The sequence below is a fragment of the Chiloscyllium plagiosum genome, chromosome 6 (genome assembly GCF_004010195.1).
Source record: "Chiloscyllium plagiosum isolate BGI_BamShark_2017 chromosome 6, ASM401019v2, whole genome shotgun sequence".
NCBI lineage: Eukaryota > Metazoa > Chordata > Chondrichthyes > Orectolobiformes > Hemiscylliidae > Chiloscyllium > Chiloscyllium plagiosum.
This window is the reverse complement of record NC_057715.1, coordinates 42,026,440-42,045,358: the sequence shown is the minus strand read 5'-3', so window position 1 is coordinate 42,045,358 and position 18,919 is coordinate 42,026,440. Positions and strand designations below refer to the sequence as shown.

General features: G+C 40.4%; 1 long non-coding RNA gene across 1 annotated transcript in view; it reads left to right on the top strand.

The window, feature by feature from the left end:
* The window catches only part of LOC122550547, a 227,102-nt gene that overhangs the window by 194,023 nt on the left and 14,160 nt on the right, over nt 1–18,919 (top strand). The window contains exon 2 of the long non-coding RNA XR_006311882.1: nt 17,412–17,559. This is a non-coding gene — a long non-coding RNA (uncharacterized LOC122550547). The remainder of the gene's footprint in view (nt 1–17,411; nt 17,560–18,919) is intronic.

The following is an 18,919-nucleotide window of genomic DNA, read 5'->3' as shown; positions in this document are numbered from 1 at the left end:
CTTCATAAATGGAAGGGGTAATGTAGGCTGCCATCATAAATATGACAACACAAACAGGACAAACACAACAAAGTGGTCCAATCCCTAGAGTGGGAGTGGAAAAGAGATAAAGACAAAGTGCTTGATGAACTCCATCAAAATCTTCGAATATCCAGAAAAAGATATTGGATAGACATCATTATCAAAAGGAATATGAATATATTGTATCATTAAGAACAGTTTATCTTAGGGGACATAATTTTGAACTTCAAGCTGACTGAAAGAAATGGACTGTACAGTGAGTTTTTTGACTGTAGCCATGAAGGAGATAGTTACTGAAACTGAGGGGATGTTGAAAAATGACCATCAAATAGAAGGTGGGGGGGGGGTCACTTCAAGTCAGTGACTAACAAAAAGCTATACATATCACCTTAGAACTGTTGAAAGTTTATTGGCTGAAGCTTGATATCAGCAGAAAATGCCAGGAAATATGGACACACTGCTTCCAGAACAAATACAACATTTTGCAGATTGTTAACATCTAATTCATCAAATGGTCCTGGATACTGTGGACACCATCCTTTCTATCTTTAATTATACAAATGTGCCAGTCAGGACAGCAACTAAAGCAATTAGAGATTCTGAAGACTGTCTGCGAACAACTGGTGAACTCTGATATATCAGTCCTCCTTTAAAAATGTTCATCAGATGACAGAACTCATTTTCAAGTGCTCTGTAAGGTACTCGCTCTTTGGTCTCACGCAACTTAGCAAAATTGCATTTGTTCTCAATCCACAACCCTGGGGACAGGATCAACAGGAATATGTGAAGAACAGTGGCTATAGCCATATTAAGTGCTGTGAATTAGCTGGAATATCCACTTACAAGAAAAAACACTGCTCCATCAATGAGAATGAATATTCACCCAATGTATACCCATCTGCTGTCAGTGGGGGTCACATGAGATTCCAAATAAGCCTAGGCTGGCAGGGGTGTTGAATACATTCTCCCAATTGATATTCAGTGGATGAATTGTTTGGTTAACCAGTTGTGTTAGTCTGTCTCAGCTGACTTATTCGGAATTGCAGTGGAGAGTTTCCATATCTGATTCTCTATTACATGTGTACAAGTATCTCTAAATGAAATCCAAGCGAGGATGGCACCAGATGGCGAGGGTTTACGCATTTGAAAATGTCATTCTTCTACTGGCCAGAGCAAAGAGAAAATGCAATGTCAGCTATCATGTGTGATATTGCAGTAATGTGGCTCTTCAAATTCGATGGCTCACGATTGTCAGGCAGTTCCTAACATCCTCCTTTTTTGGTGAGCTGCTAAAATCCCGAGGGAGTTTGTGCTGGATCGCATAGACACTAGTTAACAGCTTGGTAGGGTATTTGTTGTACATCTCACCTGTTACCCAGTTCCTATGTGTGCCCAAAACATTGGAAGTCATTACTTTCAGAGTAACACAACAACAGACACCTTGGTGAGCTTCTTGAGGAATGAGAAGAACATGCTGTCTGCAGTACTATCTTTTTATCACTTTGTTCATGGAATGTGGCATTCTTGGCTGGGCCGCCATTTGTTGCACTAGAGAAGGTGATTGTTAGGCACTTCCTTGAACTGCTGCAGCATTATCTGTGAAACAACAATATTCAGGTACGAGTAGACACAAACCCTTTGTAAAACCAAACTTCATCACAACTCTGTGATACTCTACAGCAAAGAGAAAGGAGGTCCATTTTTTTCAACTTGACCAAATGAAGGATGAGGTAGCCCAGTTTCTGCTCCCTCTAGGCAACTTGTCATGTTGGACAAGGTGTGGTGGGGCAAGTTGGATGTGTGGATGAACATCCAGTGATCTAGAAAGGAGAGACTTGTCTCTTCTCCCCACTTCCACTGGGCAGCAGCCTACAGTTCAAATCTGACTGGCTGGTAATAGAACCAGTGCAGGTATAATGGACCAAATGGCCACTTCTGTGTCATAACGATTCTGTGGCTAAGTACTGGGTGAATACCTTTCATGTCATCTGTTAAATCAGAATGGTGGCAGTATGAGGCCCTTAAGTGAACATTAATCATCCACTTAAGTCCCTTAATTTAGTCATGGGCAGCAAGTCCACATGAGACGTCCTCCATTGTTTAGATACTCCAACAAATTCAGCACTTTCCTTTCAGAAATCTGTGTTGACTCTTCCTAACCATATTAATTTTATAAGTGTCATTTTATCAATAAATGGACTCCAGCATTTTGCTTGCTGATATTAGATTAATTGATTTATATTATTCCATTTTTCCTTTCCTTACAGCAGAGGTGTGTTTGTTATCTTCTGCTATTCTAGAAAATAAGTTTTGAAAGTTAACTTTTTATATTCATTAGCTTGACGATTCCCCCTTTTAAAAGCCTAGTATCTCGGCCATTAGGTCAAAGGAATTTGTCACCACTTAGGGAAACTTCAAGAATGACTGAGGAAAGGTGAGAGTGTATGGTAGGTTAGGGGGGGTAAGGTGTCAGTGGAAAAATAAAGAGTCAGGTGTGTGAGGGGAGTATCAAGTGGATAAGTAAAGGGATTGGTGTTGGGGTACCAAACAGTTTGACATATGCTTAGGATAGATCAGGGATTTGGATTGGGGCAATATTGGGTGTTGAGGGAGGGAATGCAGGGTGTGAGTTTGGGTCCATTGACATCAGCTCAGATTTTCAGTGTTTGCTCATGTCTGGCAGAATTGGTTTGGGGTGGACATTGTGTAATACGAGGCAGGCAAAGGAGTGTGACTGGGAATTGAATTGAATTTATTGTCACGTGTACCGAGGTACAGTGAAAAGCTTAGTTGGAAGTGGGTGCTGGAGATTAGAGTCAAGATTAAAGTGGTGATGGAAAAGCACAGCAGGTCAGGCAGCATCTGAGCAGCAGGAAAATCGACGTTTTGGGCAAAAACCCTTCATCAGGAATGAGGCTGGCAGCCTCGGGTGGAGAGATAAATGGGGCGGGGAGGGCGTGGGGCTGGGGAAAAGGTAGCTGAGAGTGCAATGGGTGGATGGGGGGGAGGTGAAGGTGATAGGTTGGAGAGTAGGGTGGAGCGGATAGATGGGAAGGAAGATTGGCAGGTAGGACAGGTCATGTAGATGGTGCTGAACTGGAGGGTTGGAACTGGGTAAGTTAGGGAAGGGGAAATGAGGAAACTGGTGAAGTCCAAATTGATGCCATGGGGTTGAAAGGTCCCGAGGCGGAAGATGAAGCGTTCTTCCTCCAGACGTCGGGTGGTGAGAGAGTGGTGATTGAGAAGGCCCAGGACCTGCATGTCCTCAGCGGAGTGGGAGGGAAGTTGAAATATTCGGCAATGGGGCGGTGGGGTTGATTGGTGCGGGTGTCCTGGAGATGTTCTCTACATGTTCCACATCTTTCCACATCCACCAACGTTTCACCTGCACTTTCACACATGTTATTTACTGTATCCGTTGCTCCCAATGCGGTATCCTCTACATTGGGGAGATCGGACGCCTTCTCGCAGAGTGCTTCAGAGAACATTACCCCAGTTCCAACCCTCCAGCTCAGCACTACCCTCATGACCTGACCCACCTGTAAATCATCCTTCCCACCATCCACACCACCCTCCTCTCCAACCTATCACCTTCACCCCCACCTCCATCCACCCATTGCACTCTCAGCTACCTTCTCCCCAGCCCCGCCCCCTCCCATTTATCTTTCCATCCCCAAGGCTCCTTGACTCATTCTGATGAAGGGTTTTTGCCCGAAATGTCAATTTTCCTGCTCCTCGGATGCTGCCTGACCTGCTGTGGTTTTCCAGCACCATTCTAATCATGACAGTGAAAAGCTTTGTCTTGCGAGCAATACAGGCAGTTCACATAGTTAAATAGCATAGATAAGGAAATAATAGGTAAACAGCGGCAAAATTAAAAACACAGGTACAGTTGAATGTTAAGAGTTTGAGAGTCCATTCAGTATTCTAACAACAGTAGGGTAGAAACTGTTTCGAAACCAGCTGTGTGTGTGTTCAGGCTTCTGTACCTTCTCTCCGATGGTAGAGATTGTAGAAAAGCATTGCCAGGGTGGGATGGATCTTTGAGAATTCCTTGACAGGGGGCCTGGTAGATGGATTCTATAAATGGGAGGTTGGCCTTTGTGATTGTCCGAGCCGAGTTCACCACTCTCTGTACGCGTCTCCAATCTTGAATGGTACAGTTGCTATACCAGGTCGTGATACATCCAGACAGAATGCTCTCGATGGCCCACCTATAAAAGTTAGCAAAGGTATTCGCCGTCATGCCAAATTTCCTCGGCTGCCTGAGGAAGAAGAGACGTTGTTGGGCCTCTGTAACCATATGAAGAGTCCAGAAATCTTGTTGAGGATGACCACTCCCAGGAGCTTGACACTCTCCACTTGTTCCTCCTCTGTGCTGTTAATGTGTAGGGGGGCATGAATAATATCCTGCTGAAAGTTGATAATGAGTTCCTTGGTTTTGCCAGCATTGAGAACTAGGTTGTTCTCAGTGCACCATTTTTCCAGGTCTTTCACTTCCCATCTGTAGTCTGTTTTGTCGCCATCTGAAATTCAACTGATTATGGTGGTGTCATCAGCGAACTTGTAAATGGCATTAGTCTGGTATTTGGTGACGCAGTCATGAGTATACAGTGAGTACAGTAGGGGGCTGAGTATGCACCTCTGGGGAGCTTCAGTGTTGAGTGTTAGCGAAGATGGGTAAAACAATGACTGCAGATGCTGGAAACCAGATTCTGGAGAAGAGCGGTGCTGGAAAAGCACAGCAGTTCAGGCAGCATCCGAGATGCAGTAAAATCGACGTTTAGGGCAAAAGCCCTTCATCAGGAATACAGGCAGAGTGCCTGAAGGGTGGAGAGATAAATGATATATTGTCCCCGATCTTCACTGGTTGTGTCTTGTCGATGAGGAAACTGAGGATCCAGTTCCAGAGAGTGGGGCTTAGATCACTCAGTTTAGTAATCAGTCTTGAGGGGATAATAGTGTTGAAGGCTGAACTGTAGTCAATAAATAGGATTCTTATGTAGCTGCTCTTGGTGTCAAGATGTTCCAGGGAGGAGTGAAGAGCACATGATATGGCATCTGACGTGGATCTGTTGGTCTGATAGGCAAATTGGAGTGGGGCAAGAGTAGTAGGGAGGCTGGATTTGATTAATGCCATGACCAGCCTTTCAAAGCACTTGACCAGGTTTTCAAAGCTCTCTAAGGGAATTGTCAAGGGGAAGTGTAGTTGAGGTTGTCAGTGATGAGTCAAATGAATTTAATCGGTACCCAGAAGGTGGAGTAGGTCTTTGATCCTCTAACGATTTCTGAGTTACCTTTAAACGTAAATGAATCAGATGTATCTGAATTACCCAATGTTAAGAGACACATTCAGAGAATTGCTTATACAAGTGAATTGCGCATTGTAAATTTGAATTTCTTGGCACTTTCCATGGAGTCTGCAATGTCAACGATTCTACATGGTCTCAACGTGCAGCTCTGATCTACGCTGCAGCAACAATTATACAGCCTTGGAATATCCAGGCCAATGTTTCTAGTCAAATATCACACTTCTTCTGTTCTTTTAAAATCGATTTTAATGTTAATTGCTCCAATTTATAGTTATCATCTTTGCTTCTTGTAGGAACATGGTTACGAACACAAGAGCTTAGCTGCAAGTAACAGGAGCAACTATAAATTTATGGGCCTTTTAAGCTATCTCCAGCCATTCATATGATCATCATTAATCTTTTACCACAGCTCAATGTTCCCATCCATTTTTTATATCACTTGATTCCCTAGAAGAGAACTAAAATATATTCTTCCAGGCTGCACGGTGGCACAGTGGTTAGCACTGCTGCCTCACAGCGCCAGAAACCCGGGTTCAATTCCCGCCTCAGGCGACTGACTGTGTGGAGTTTGCACATTCTCCCCGTGTCTGCGTGGGTTTCCTCCGGGTGCTCCGGTTTCCTCTGACAGTTCAACAATGTGCAGGTTAGGTGAATTGGCCATGCTAAATTCACCATAGTGTTAGGTGAAGGAGCAAATGTAGGGGAATGGGTCTGGTTGGGTTGCGCTTCAGTGGGTCGGTGTGGACTTGTTGGGCCAAAGGGCCTGTTTCCACACTAAGTAATCTAATCTTAAATACAATAGGAAATCTTTAAATCTCTTGGGGGGGGGGGGATGGCTAAGAGATCCAAAGATTCACAATCATCTGAAGGGGGAAAACAATTCCTTAATCGAGCCACTGCCATCCCGCCCCTCTCTTACCTTGCACACTTAACCTTTCCTCAGTCACTGGTATACAGCACAATGTACCATGAAAATAGTGCATGAACACTCCTCCCGTCTGCTTCACTGAGATGCTGATATGTTACACACTCCTCCCATCGCTGCAATGCTCTTCCTGCACTGACTGGATTTCTCCTCAGTTTCATTCATTGACATATTCTCCTTATGTCAGTCAGAAAATAATCAACCTCTGAACGTATTGCCATACTCTGGTTTCTCCAGCCAGGATGGTCAGGGTCTACCCAGCTAAAGAATACTTTGGCTGTAATGAGATTATCTTTCACCCCTCGTTCTTCTAAACTCCAGTGAATATTAGCAAAATTTCCTCAGATTCTAGTAGGATACTGCCTCTGAGGCAAGAATCTCATCTTTTAAATATGGAGATCAAATTGTACGCAGTACTCTGGGTGTGTTATGTGTAATTATAGCGTGACTTTCTTGTTATTCGACTTCATTCTCTTGCATTAAAGACCAACATAACATTTCTTTAATAAAAAGAAGTACTAAAGATGCTTAACATCTTAAATAAGTGCAGAAAAGGCTGGAGAAAATAAAGGTCTTGCAATGTCTATGGAATGAGAATCAAAATTAATGTTTTGACTGGATCTGACTTCAGAACTGTCAGTATATGGAAAAATTATGATTCTAATACTGTTCTTAAAGGGAGAGGAGGAGCAAGTGGAACAGATGATGAGGATGTATGGAGTAAAAGATTAAAGGAGTACTGATATTAGTAGAGGAGAGATATTAGTTGTAAAGTAGCTATTAATAGTAGATGTTAATAATAGGTGTGAGTTGTGGCTATGAGATCATATTTGATGAGAGAAAACGCATGCAAATGAGACAGAGCCATTGTCATTGTTGGTAGGGAGGCAGTGTTCATGCTCTGAAGTTGTTGAATGTTGAGACCTGAAGGCTGTAAAGTGCAGAGTGGGAAATGAGGTGCTGTTCCTCCAGCTTGCACTGGACTTCACTGAAGCACTTACGGCAGGCTTAGGACGGAAATAATAGAGGCTATATCACCTGTATATTTCCAGTATTAACTGTTGTTTTTCAGATTTCAAGTGTTTTCGTTTTCTCCCTGTATTTATTCAACTCATTTGTTGTTTGAGGATCTTTGGTGCAACATTTACTGACAAAACAATATTGATTCTATCCAGTGTATGATTCAGTGGATATAAAACACTTTGAGAAAGTGAGGACTGCAGATGCTGGAGACCAGAGTCAAAAAGGGTGGCACTGGAAAAGCACAGCAGTTCAGGCAGCACCTGAAGAGCAAGAGAGTCGTTATTTCTGCCTTAAGCCCTTCATCAGGAATGTGAAAATACTTTGAGTTGTTCTGACTGATTAGACAAAATAACACATAAACACCAATTGTTTTGTACAGTTTCAGATTTTAGGCTCAGTTTTGCTGACCAGATTTCATGGAATGTGGCTGCATCTTATTCCAATATATAGCATTTTATTGAAATGCATATCATATTTGACCTGAACAATGATAATGGAGGGTTTAGTGAATGTCAAATCTTTTTCATATTGGCAGCTGAAAATAAAAGATTCTTCCACTTCAGTCCTTTCAATGTTTCCATTCATGTTTCCAATCTTTATAGAGTAGTCTTCATTTTACCACTCTTAAAGGTAATTGAAAGTCAGCTGTTCCCCGGGCTCAACATTATTTATGAAATTGCAGTAATGTTCTTGGCTATTTAAACCACATACATCTATGTACACTTGACAAGATTTTTTGAAGCCTTTAATTTCAACTTTCTTTTTAAAATTAATTGTTTCATTAACTTATTACTCCATTCTGACTTTGCATTAACTGAAGTATAATAGATTGCAAATCTGTTTGGCCTTTCTCAACATTAACCAGCGGTGAAAATATAAGCCATGTTAATTCTGAAATGTCAAATAAGCAAGAATTAATCATGTTATTTTATGTGTACCTTTTCATGCAGAGTGCTCAACTTCTCATGGAAGCAAATTAGAGTTTGCCTGGAAATTCTGGAAGAATTCATTACACTAGTTCAGTGAGGAAGTCTTATGAAAAATGAATGGAAATTCTCAAGGAAACCACTGGATCACCATGATTAAATTTGTGATAAACACTTTTATCACACAAAGCTTGAGAGCTCGAGATCTCCATCCTGTATAAGGCCCAAATGATTATAATTAGCATTTTCTTTTTAAAATGAATAATTTTTGACCTGAGTGTCTAATATTTTGAACACACAATGAAATGTTGCTTCTAATCAGGAATGTCTTCTGTCTCCTTCTCTCATTCTAACCTCTTGAATGCTTTCTTCAGCTACTAAAGGGAGTGGAGCAAATCTGTTTGGTGACAGTCAATGGTGATGTTTGTAACCATGCATGCTCAGCAAGAGTTATTGAAATTACATATGCTCATACACACAATACTAAGCCAATTTTTTAAAAATGAACAAATTCTATTTTATTTAATATTTTACCTCTTTTACCTGATATATACTGTATCTTTAAAATTCTGTCATCATTTGAAATCTATAACTCTTTCATTGAATTATATTTCTGAGAGCCATCACTGCTAATGCACATATTCCTGGGTGTCAGCAAGTGTAGCTGTACAATGGAAGTACAATATGATAATAAGGCAATGGTGTATAACAAGGTAACAGTGATATCAGCAGTCACATGCAAGAGACTGTGAAGAAAGGATTGAATGGTCAGTACCAGTGAGATATGTACTTACAAGGACACTGTTATGTACAAGAGTGTATATAAAAAAAGCTTGCAGATACCTACCAGAGTCAGACAGTTGTCATTTAGAGGTAAAGGCAAACTACCATTAAATACTCTCCACTGCCTGTCCATTACGCACAAGGCTCACTGTGGAGTATAATTGAATATTTCCAACATGGTTGGATGAGTGCAGGTCCAAAAATGTTTCAGAACTTTGTCACCATCTAGGACAAAGCAGCCCATTCTATTAGCACCGATCCATCACCTTCAACATCCATTTGTTATGAACCAGATCAGACTCCCTCAAAACATTTTAAGGAAGTAGCCCCGACCTTAACTTTTTATATTTTCTTAGGCAGATGTAAGTTGGAAATTCCGGGAGTGTTACAGCTGATCAACCACTCAGCTTCAAACAAAACAGACTTTACTTAGACATTATGGATGAAACATGAACAAAAGAAAACAGAATTTAACTTATTTGATAACCCAACTGACATGATATCGCAACTTAACAAAGCTGTTCCAATCCCTGCAACATCCCATAAATGCATTCCTTGGCAAAAGGTAAACACAGGGTCTTATAAGCAGGAGAGGATTCAGATAGAAAGTTCAAGCAAGACCTCTGTTCAAACATGGAACCTCTTTACACTGTAGCTGCTTCTGTAGGTCCCTAGCTAAAACTAAACCAAACTAGAAAAGAAACTTGAACTGGGTGAACTGACCATACTTCTGCCATTGTTTTCAAATAGGTATTCCAGACATATTGGATCTTTCTGGCTGTCTTGAAAAAACCAAGGGCTCCATAACCTTGTTAAAGGGGCAGCATTATCACACATTCCATTTACCACCAAGTCATATCAGAAGCAGTGTTTGCCTTCAACAAAATGTAATGCAGTAACACCAATTCGGGATGGGCAAAAATGTTTGCCTAGCCAGTGATGCCCACAACCTCTGAATGAAAAAGGGATAAAAAAAGACAACAATGGACATCTCTCTAGTAAGTGGAATAGAACACTGAGACACAATCCTCATGAATTCTCAAACCACCACAACCCAAAGCTGTTGAATTCTCCACATAATTCTCCCAACCTCTTCAGAACATTTATCATAAACTACTTCTTTAATTGAGCTTGTGGTTAACTCCCTTATTATCTGCTTAAAGGTTTAACTTCATATTTTGCATGCTTCTGTCATGCCATGATTTATTACATTTAAGGAGTATGACCACACATTCTTAACATTTGGATGGAGGGAGTCTGTTATAGCTGATTGTAAAATCGAAAACTAGTTTTAGAATAAGGCAACGATTAAAGTAAATTCATGTTTTGCACATTGCACAATGCACTAAGGCATTTTTAAAATTTTGAGGATTACTTTAGTTTACTTATGTCGTTTGTAGAAAAATATTTATCAATAAAACAACTGTTAGGCTGTGAACCTGGAACCTAGTGTCTGAGGATAATCGGTACTAATGGAATGAAAATAGCTTTATTCATGTTCTAAGTCTCATTTGACAGGCTTGGAGATTTATTTGTTATTTACGAACAGTTTAAAAAAAAAACACAATTCTGTTACACAGCCAGCTTTCATTATGAGAACTGAGTGGTTATGTATGTTAACCCATTACTGCAATTGAGACATAATGCCTTAAATAGGGATAAAGACTCCATAAGAAATGGATTTTTTAATCCAACTGTCTGCTGAAAACTTGCCACTTCTTTGAATAAGTCTTACCACAACTCATCTTATTCTAGTGAGAGTCCTTGACCGTCCTTTCACCCTCAATTACACACTAATTCCTGAGCTGTGACCTTGAAGTGTTTCCTCGAGCAATAGGTTTAGCTATAATTCCAATTAAGGCGAGCACCCTAGTCACTCATTGCAACCAACAAAACTGAATCATGTAGGACATTGTAATGGTTTCATCAATACAGATTTCAGTATTCAGCATTTTGTAGATCATGAAACTCAAAGGGATGTTACCTCCTGTGCTATTATTAAATATGTCAGAGTTCAGATTCAAAATGTTGTGGAAGAAAATTGTAAAATAAAATTTATGCCAAGCCTTACCTTTTCAATGCAACCATCATCACATACTGTGTTTAAAGACCATTTCGTGTTTTGTCTGTAGAAACTTATACTCTATAACACCAGCTGTGTGAACTCTTGAGGTTGTGTCCTTCATTTGTTACTAAGGAATACCTTTTTAGAGTATATCAGACTAGTAATTTAAAGAAATTGTCTGATGATACTGGAAAATTGTTGCATTAAGGGTTAATTTCCCTTCATTAAGCCAGAGTGTTCTGTTTTTCTTCATATATACATATCATGAGTATGACCATTATTATCTCCATTTTTAAACATTTCACAAGGCCTTACTTTAACTGGGGCATAGCTGTGAGCGTAGGAATGGCAGTGAAGGGCTGGATCCAACTTATACAACCCCTGCCAAGTTAACATCTGAGCCTTGTGAAAATACTAGGCAAAAGTTAGAACTGCAAATGCTGAAGATTAGAGTTGAGAATGTGGTGCTGGAAAAACATAGTAGGTCAGGCAGCATCCAAGGAGCATAAAAATTGATGTTTCAGTCAAAAGCTCTTCATCAGGAAATACGTTAAGCTAAACTCATACCAAATCCAAAGATGTGGTGTCAATGGTTAGAAGTACAGGAGCATGGCAGGTTACTTGGGAACTGCGCCTAGCAATTGGATGGGAGGGTGGAGGCTAGATGATTGCAATTGTGGGACAAAGGTATGAGGTCCTAATTGTATTTTTGGAGTGTGAAAGATGCTTCTGCCTCTCTTGATCAATAGAAATTGCATTGGCAATGAAACTCGGTAGGTCTAGCAGCATCTATGGAGACAGAACAGAATTAATGTTTCAAGTCTAATATAACACTTAGAGTCATAGAATCATAGAGATATACAGCTCGGAAACACACCCTTTGGTCCAACTTGTCCATGCTGACCAGATATCCTCAATTAACCTAGTCCAATTCAACAACACTTGGCTCATATCCCTCCAAACCCTTCCTATTCATATACCCATCCAGATGGCTTTTAAATACTATAATTGTACCAGCCTCCACCACTTCCTCTGGCAGCTCATCCCATAGATGCACCCTCCTCTGCATGAAAAAGTTGCCTCTTACATCCCTTTTAAATCTTCCCCCCTCAACCTAAACCTATACTCTCTAGTTCTGGACTTCTCCATCCCAGGGAAAATACCTTGTCTCTTTACCCTATCCTTGCCTCTCATGATTTTATAAACCTCTATATGGTCACCCCTCAGCCTCTGACACTCCAGGGAAAACAGCCCAGCCTATTCAGCCTATCCCTATAGCTCAAACATTTCATCCTGGCAACATCATTGTAAATTTTTTCTGAACCCTTTCAAGTTTCACAACATCCTTCCTATAGAAAAGAGACCAAGATTGATTGCAGTATTCCAAACGTGGCCTAACCAATGTCCTGTACAGCTGCAACATGACCTCCCAACTCCTATACTCGATGCTCTGACCAATGAAGGAAACGCCTTTTTCATTATCCTATCTACCTGTGACTACTTTTGAGGAAATATGAACCGGCACACTAAGGTCGCTTTGTTCAGCAACACTCCCCAGGACCTTACCATTACATGTATAAGTTCTGCCCTGATTTGCCTTTCCAAGATGCAGCACCTCCCATTTATCTAAATTAAAATCCGTCTTCCATTCCTCGGCCCACTAACCCATCTGATCAAGATCTCATTGTACTCTGATGTAACCTTCTTCGCTGTCCACTACACTTACTAATTTACTAACTCACATCCAACCTATTTATATAAATAACAAAAAGCAGTGGACTGAGCACTGATCCTTGTGGCACACCACTGGTCACAAGCCTCCGGTCTTCTTCAGAACTGATGATACTGACAGATCTGCTGAGTTTCTCCAACATTTTCTCTGTCTGTTTCAGACTTCCAACATTCACAGTATGTGGCTTTTATTATTCTAGAAACTGAGTTGGACCAGCCATATAAATATTGTGTAAGTCAGAGACTGGACGTTGTGTGGCAAGGAACTCATGTCCTGTCTCCCCAGTGCCTGCCTACATCTACAAGGCACAGTCAAGTGTTATTGAGGCCTACAGCACAGAATGCAGCACTTTGTCTCATCAACTCTGCACAGGCTAATACCAAGCACCTCACTTTTCTAATCCCATTTTCCAGCACTTGACAGATAGCCTTATCTACGCGAAAGTGAAGACTGCAGATACTGGAGCCTACAGTCGAGAGTGTGGTGTTGGAAAAGCACAGCAGGTCAGGCAGCATCCGAGGTACAGGAGAGTCAGCATTTCAGGCACAATTTCCTGATGAAGGGCTTTTGCCCAAAACGTCAACTCTCCTGTTCTTTGGATGCTGCCTGACCTGCTGTTTTTGCGTCATCACACTCTCGAAGATTGCCTTGTCTGTCTTGGCATCACAGTGCGCATCAAAACACTTCTTAAATGTTTTAAGGGTTTCTGCCTCTCCCACCTTTATGGGCAGTGACTTCCAGATTCCCACCAGTCTCTGTGTGAAAAGTACTTTCCTCACGTTCCCTCTGAACCTACTGAATTTAACCTTAAATCTATGCCCTGCCCATTGATCCCTCCACCTAGGGAGAAAAGTCACTTGATCTCTGCCCTATCTGTGCCCTTCATAATTTTATACATTTTAATCATTTCTCCATTGCTCCAAGGAAAATGACCCAGTCTAACTAATATCTCTTCATAAGTGAAACTCTTCAGCCCATGCAACATCCTGGTAAATCTCCTCTGCACCCTTTCCAGTGCATTCACCTCTCTCCTCTCGAGTGGATTCTGTACACAATATTCTGTAGCTATAGCCTAACAGTCTATACAGTTCCAGCATAATCCCCCTGCTGTTAGATTCTATAAATTAGCTAATGAAGGCAAGATATATCTTCTTAAACACTTTATCTACCGGTCGAATACCTTAAGAGATCAGTGGACATGCACATCAAGGTTCCTCTGATCCTTAGTTTTGCACAGAGTCCTGCTGTTCATCTTGCTGTCCTTTGCTTTGTTTGTCCTGGAATACTCTCTGCTTTCTGTTTATGGGTGCAATTTTACCAACACACAAGAAGCATTATATTATCCATTTACATTGGCAACCCATCTAACACCATTAACATTCACTCCTTTCACTATTGGTGCTCAGTGGCAGCATTTTGTGCCATCCTGAGGATGCAGCAAATCACCAAGGATTATGCAACAGCTCCTTCTAACACATCACCTGTCCCACTGAGAAGGACAAGGGCAGAAGATGCATGGGAAGACCATCACCTGCAAATTTCCCTCCAAACTTCAGAGTATCTTGACTTGGAATGATTCCTTAATTGTCACTGGTTTAGTGTCCTGGAATTCCCTTTCAACAGCACTGTGGAGTGTCCTGACACCACATGGGCTGTAACAGTTCAAGAACATTGCTCAAAAATAGACAACAAATTTTGGCTGGACCAACTATGTCCCTATCCATGAAAAAAGAGAAAGGAAATGAGAACCTGTTTGACGAATACATCTTAACACTTCAGCCTTCTTCTATGCCTGATGCTCCTTTATGTAGACCATTACTGGTGAGACTTGTGCAAAGCCCCTAATGCAGATGTTGAGAGTTAAAATTGAATTCTGAAATTCTGACTCAGATCCCATTGCTTTGAACTTCAATCCAAATCTGTGTCTGCCTGCTATGCTGATGTTGCTGGCTGGCACAAAAGCAGTAACACAAGTGCAAGTTCAGCAAAGAGTAATTGAGTGTGTCATGACAAGGAAGTGAAGCTGTATTCTACTTACACTCAGCAGAGGGAGAGGGATTTAAAATAAAGGCCATGGTTTTGAAGAATGTGATTATCTTTAATATGTTGCTTCTCAGTATATAACCATTCTTCTTCCCTAAATGCTTGTTCCCTTCTCCTGAAGGCTGTTAACTTTGAAGACATTTTCTTGAGTTATTAATTGCTGGTGGCTTTGATAGTGGACTGGCTGCAAAGAGTCATCCAGCTTGAGAATATGAAAGAGCTGAAATAACAGGAAATAAATCCCACCATTAAAGCAACGTAGGTTAATGACTACAGCAAAAAGCATACTGTTGCTGACAACAGGGGCTATTGCTTAATCTGTACCAATGACATTCATGTCCTTAGTATTTATTGCAGCTGTTCACTATCTACATCCAGCAGCATGATAGTTCTAATTTTCAGACACAATATGTAACTGTGCACTGCTCAAATTACCAAAGCACCACAGATTAATGAGCACAGCACAGAAAATAGTGCTGGAGAAATTAGAGGCTATTATTTAATGTTTTCATATTCTTTGCTTGTTAGAGGAGCTCATAGCTGCAGTTCTCCCTTGTTTGTCAGCATTAGACCCTACCAAAGGCCAAGCTTACACAATTAGCCAGCTTCACAAACAGATGAATGATGAGAACAGGGAATATTTAAACAGATGTTGAGGTGTAGGGAGGGGAAAATTAGACCCATTAATTAATTTATTTAGTGTTTCCTGTTTGTATTTCATTTATTTGTCATGTAGTTTTGAGGCACTTGAAAATGTTTTTCTATAAACATTTTGAAGTTAAATTCTAAGCAGACTTTTAATTTTGTTTTAAAGTATATTTTTTTAGTTACAAGATTGAATGTCACAATGACTCTACCAATGATGATGCACCATTGTAATTTGTTATATTGATGAAGTTCCTGTTGTGCAGAGACACACTATTGGGTTCAGTGAGACAGTGTCAGTAACAATTAATAATAATGCTTTATAGCCCCCAGTAATCTGTCATATGTGATGTTAATTGAGAATGAAGTCATTCTGTCAATAATGTGACACTCATCCATCTGTCAGATTGGGGCTTACAGTAAATGAATAGGAAATCAAGGCTAAAATTATATAAAGTTCAGATTTGACAGATTGTTAGCAATAGTAACTTATGATATTGTTGATTTATTTCTTGCCCTCCTTACACACTGTGATATCAGCCTTGGCATATTATTGGACAACAAACTATATAGAAATACGCATAGAGTGCAGAAATCAACCCATTGAGCCAAAATTGTCTCTGTCAGAGTCTATGTTCCCTAATAACCTTCACTCAAACTCCTCATCTCACCTTAACATTCATCAACATTTATTGAACTATCATTCCCTTCTCCCTCATGTTATGATATTGGTTCCCTTTAATTATATCTACCTTGATAAGATGCATTTTCTAGCCACTCAGTAGGAAAAAGGGTTTCTCTTGAGTTTCATATTGATTTATCAGTAACCATCTTGCATTTAAAGCCCCTTAGTTTTGACTTACTTCACAAATAGAATTTTTTTCTCCAAGCCAACTGTGCCAAATCCTTTCATAATCTTAAATGCTGCTGTCAAGCCAACTATTTTCAATTTCTTTTCTTGAGAAATGACCCCCACCATATCAACCCTTCCCTGACACATAACCTATTAAGCCTAACTTCATCCCTCCAAATATTTTGACCTTCTCCATTGCATCTGCATTCTTTTTATGATGTGAAGACCAGAGGCGTACAAGTTACTCAAATTGTGACAGAACCATTTAAGTTCTATATGAATTAAACTTAATTTCTCTGTCCCAGAATCCTGTGAAAATGAACCTGAGTCCTTTCATGACTTTGTTATCATAACACTGCTTTTGGAATTTGGGCTTTGCCCCTAGATTCCGTTGTTCTTCCCACTCATTTAGACTATTAGGCCTTCATTTTGAAGTGGGAATCAGGAATTCTTAATGTTGCAATGCTACGTCCGACCTGTGTCTACCAATGTTATTTGCATCTGGAAGAGGTGAAAACTGACTAAAATTAAGCCTGTTGCTTCTGCTTGCAGACCTGAGGTAGGAATGGAGATGAGCCAATGCTGACATAACCAGATTAAGTGTCTCTTATTTTTTTGAAAGATGAGCGTGAGGCTGTCTCGTTGACTGGAATAAATTTTGTCTGAGCTTTGTCAAATATCTGCTAAATATCTGACAATGCTCAACTTCTAACCTTGCCCTTATTCTATTTTTTTCAGATTGTATTAGACATCTATTTATTCATATGTTTGTAAAGGCCCTTAGTTAAGTTGAGGACATTGGTTTGAGACTTGAGTTGCTTTCCATCAGATTGAGTTTGAAATTCTACTATACTGTGATTGTTACCCCTTAAAAGATTCTTGCTAGATCTGAAGCAACCTGTTCCCGGATAAGTTCTGCAATGCTGCAAGAAACAAGCCCCTGATGCACTCTAGTAATTTATCTTTCAAATTACTTTTGCCCATCTGATTTGTCCAGTCAGTATTTAAATTAAAATCATCATTATAATTGTAATGCCCTTCCAATACACTTCTATATATCCCAATTTATTTTTTGTCTTATAGTGATACAACTCTTCGGGAGCCTACAGATGATTTCCACCCATGATTTCTTGGCTTTCTTCACAGTTGCACCCTCCTGTACCTGTCTATGGATAAAATTTGGTGAAAATAATCTAAGGGATGTGACTGCATTTGGAAACACAGTGACCAGGTAATTCTCTCCATCCCTGGTGTGATGCATGCCCACAACTCAGATCCAACTCATCAGCTGAGCTGAAATTCATCAAGCAGCTAATGTTTGCTGCCAAGGTGGTCAGTGTGGATCACACTGCCACCAGTTTCCATATACCAAAATTGCAACACATTTCCGGTCCTGTCATCTCTATTCCATTTGATTAATTAATTCAGATTTTGAATATTTTTAAAGTACATTTGTTAACTACTCTTAGCCCAATCAAAAAAACCACAGAAGAAATACCCATGTACCTGTTTTCCTGTGATGTCACACTTCAATTCTGACAAGTAGAAATAGGTTGAAGGGACTCTTTGCTTCCAATTTTGATCTTGTGCTGCTACTGTTCTTCTCATGCAAGTTTGTTTTTCCAGTCTGCTTTACAATAATGCTGACTTGTTGCACAGTCCTTCCAGTCTGTTATTTAATTATGCTGACCTACTTCACACTAGTCCCAGTCTGCTTTACAGTAATATTAATTGACTGCACACTCTTCCCAGTCTACTTCACAATGATGCTGACCGACCGCACACTCCCCTCAGTCTATTTGGTAGTGATGCTGGTCCACTGCACTCTTCTCTCAGTCTGCTTCACAGTGATGCTGGGAGAGAGTGAGGTCTGCAGATGCTGAAGATCAGAGATGAGAGTGTGTTGCTGGGAAAGCACAGCAGGTCAGGCAGCATCCAAGGAGCAGGCGAATCAACGTTTTGGGCTTGATTCGTGATGAAGGACTTATGTCCGAAATGTCGATTCTCCTGCTCCTTGGATGCTGCTTGACATGCTGTGCTTTCTCAGCACCACATTCTCGTCACAGTGATGCTGACTTGCTGCGTACCTCCCTCAGTTTCAAACTGTTGTGAAGGTTAATAAAGCTCACAACATTTTTTTTTTACATACATGGTCATTTATAACTTTAAGTTCATTTTCCATAATCAAACGCCCTGTTATCTTTTTCCAGGAGAAACATGTTTAATGTTGCCTCCTTTGTGCAAGAAGTTCATTTTTCTGGTAACTAAAGTCCTCACAAACTGCTTTAACAACTTCGTCAAAGTTATTTTGATGTTCACATAGAAGGTCCGATGAGCCATATTCAGTTTACAAATTCTCTTAATCGCCTCCTGTCTCACTTTATTCCACTGAGCTTGATCTTCATCCAATTGGTAAAATTTGGCAATTCCACTTTCAGAAGTTTGAATCTACATTCAGAAAGCTGTGTTTTTCCTTTCAGCTCTGTCCTTGTTACAGTGGACCAAATGTTTTCACTTTTTTTCAAAGCTTGCCTTCTCTTGAGTCTCATCATTAGCTCTGAGTAAAGTCCTTATCAGCTTTGCCATGTCTT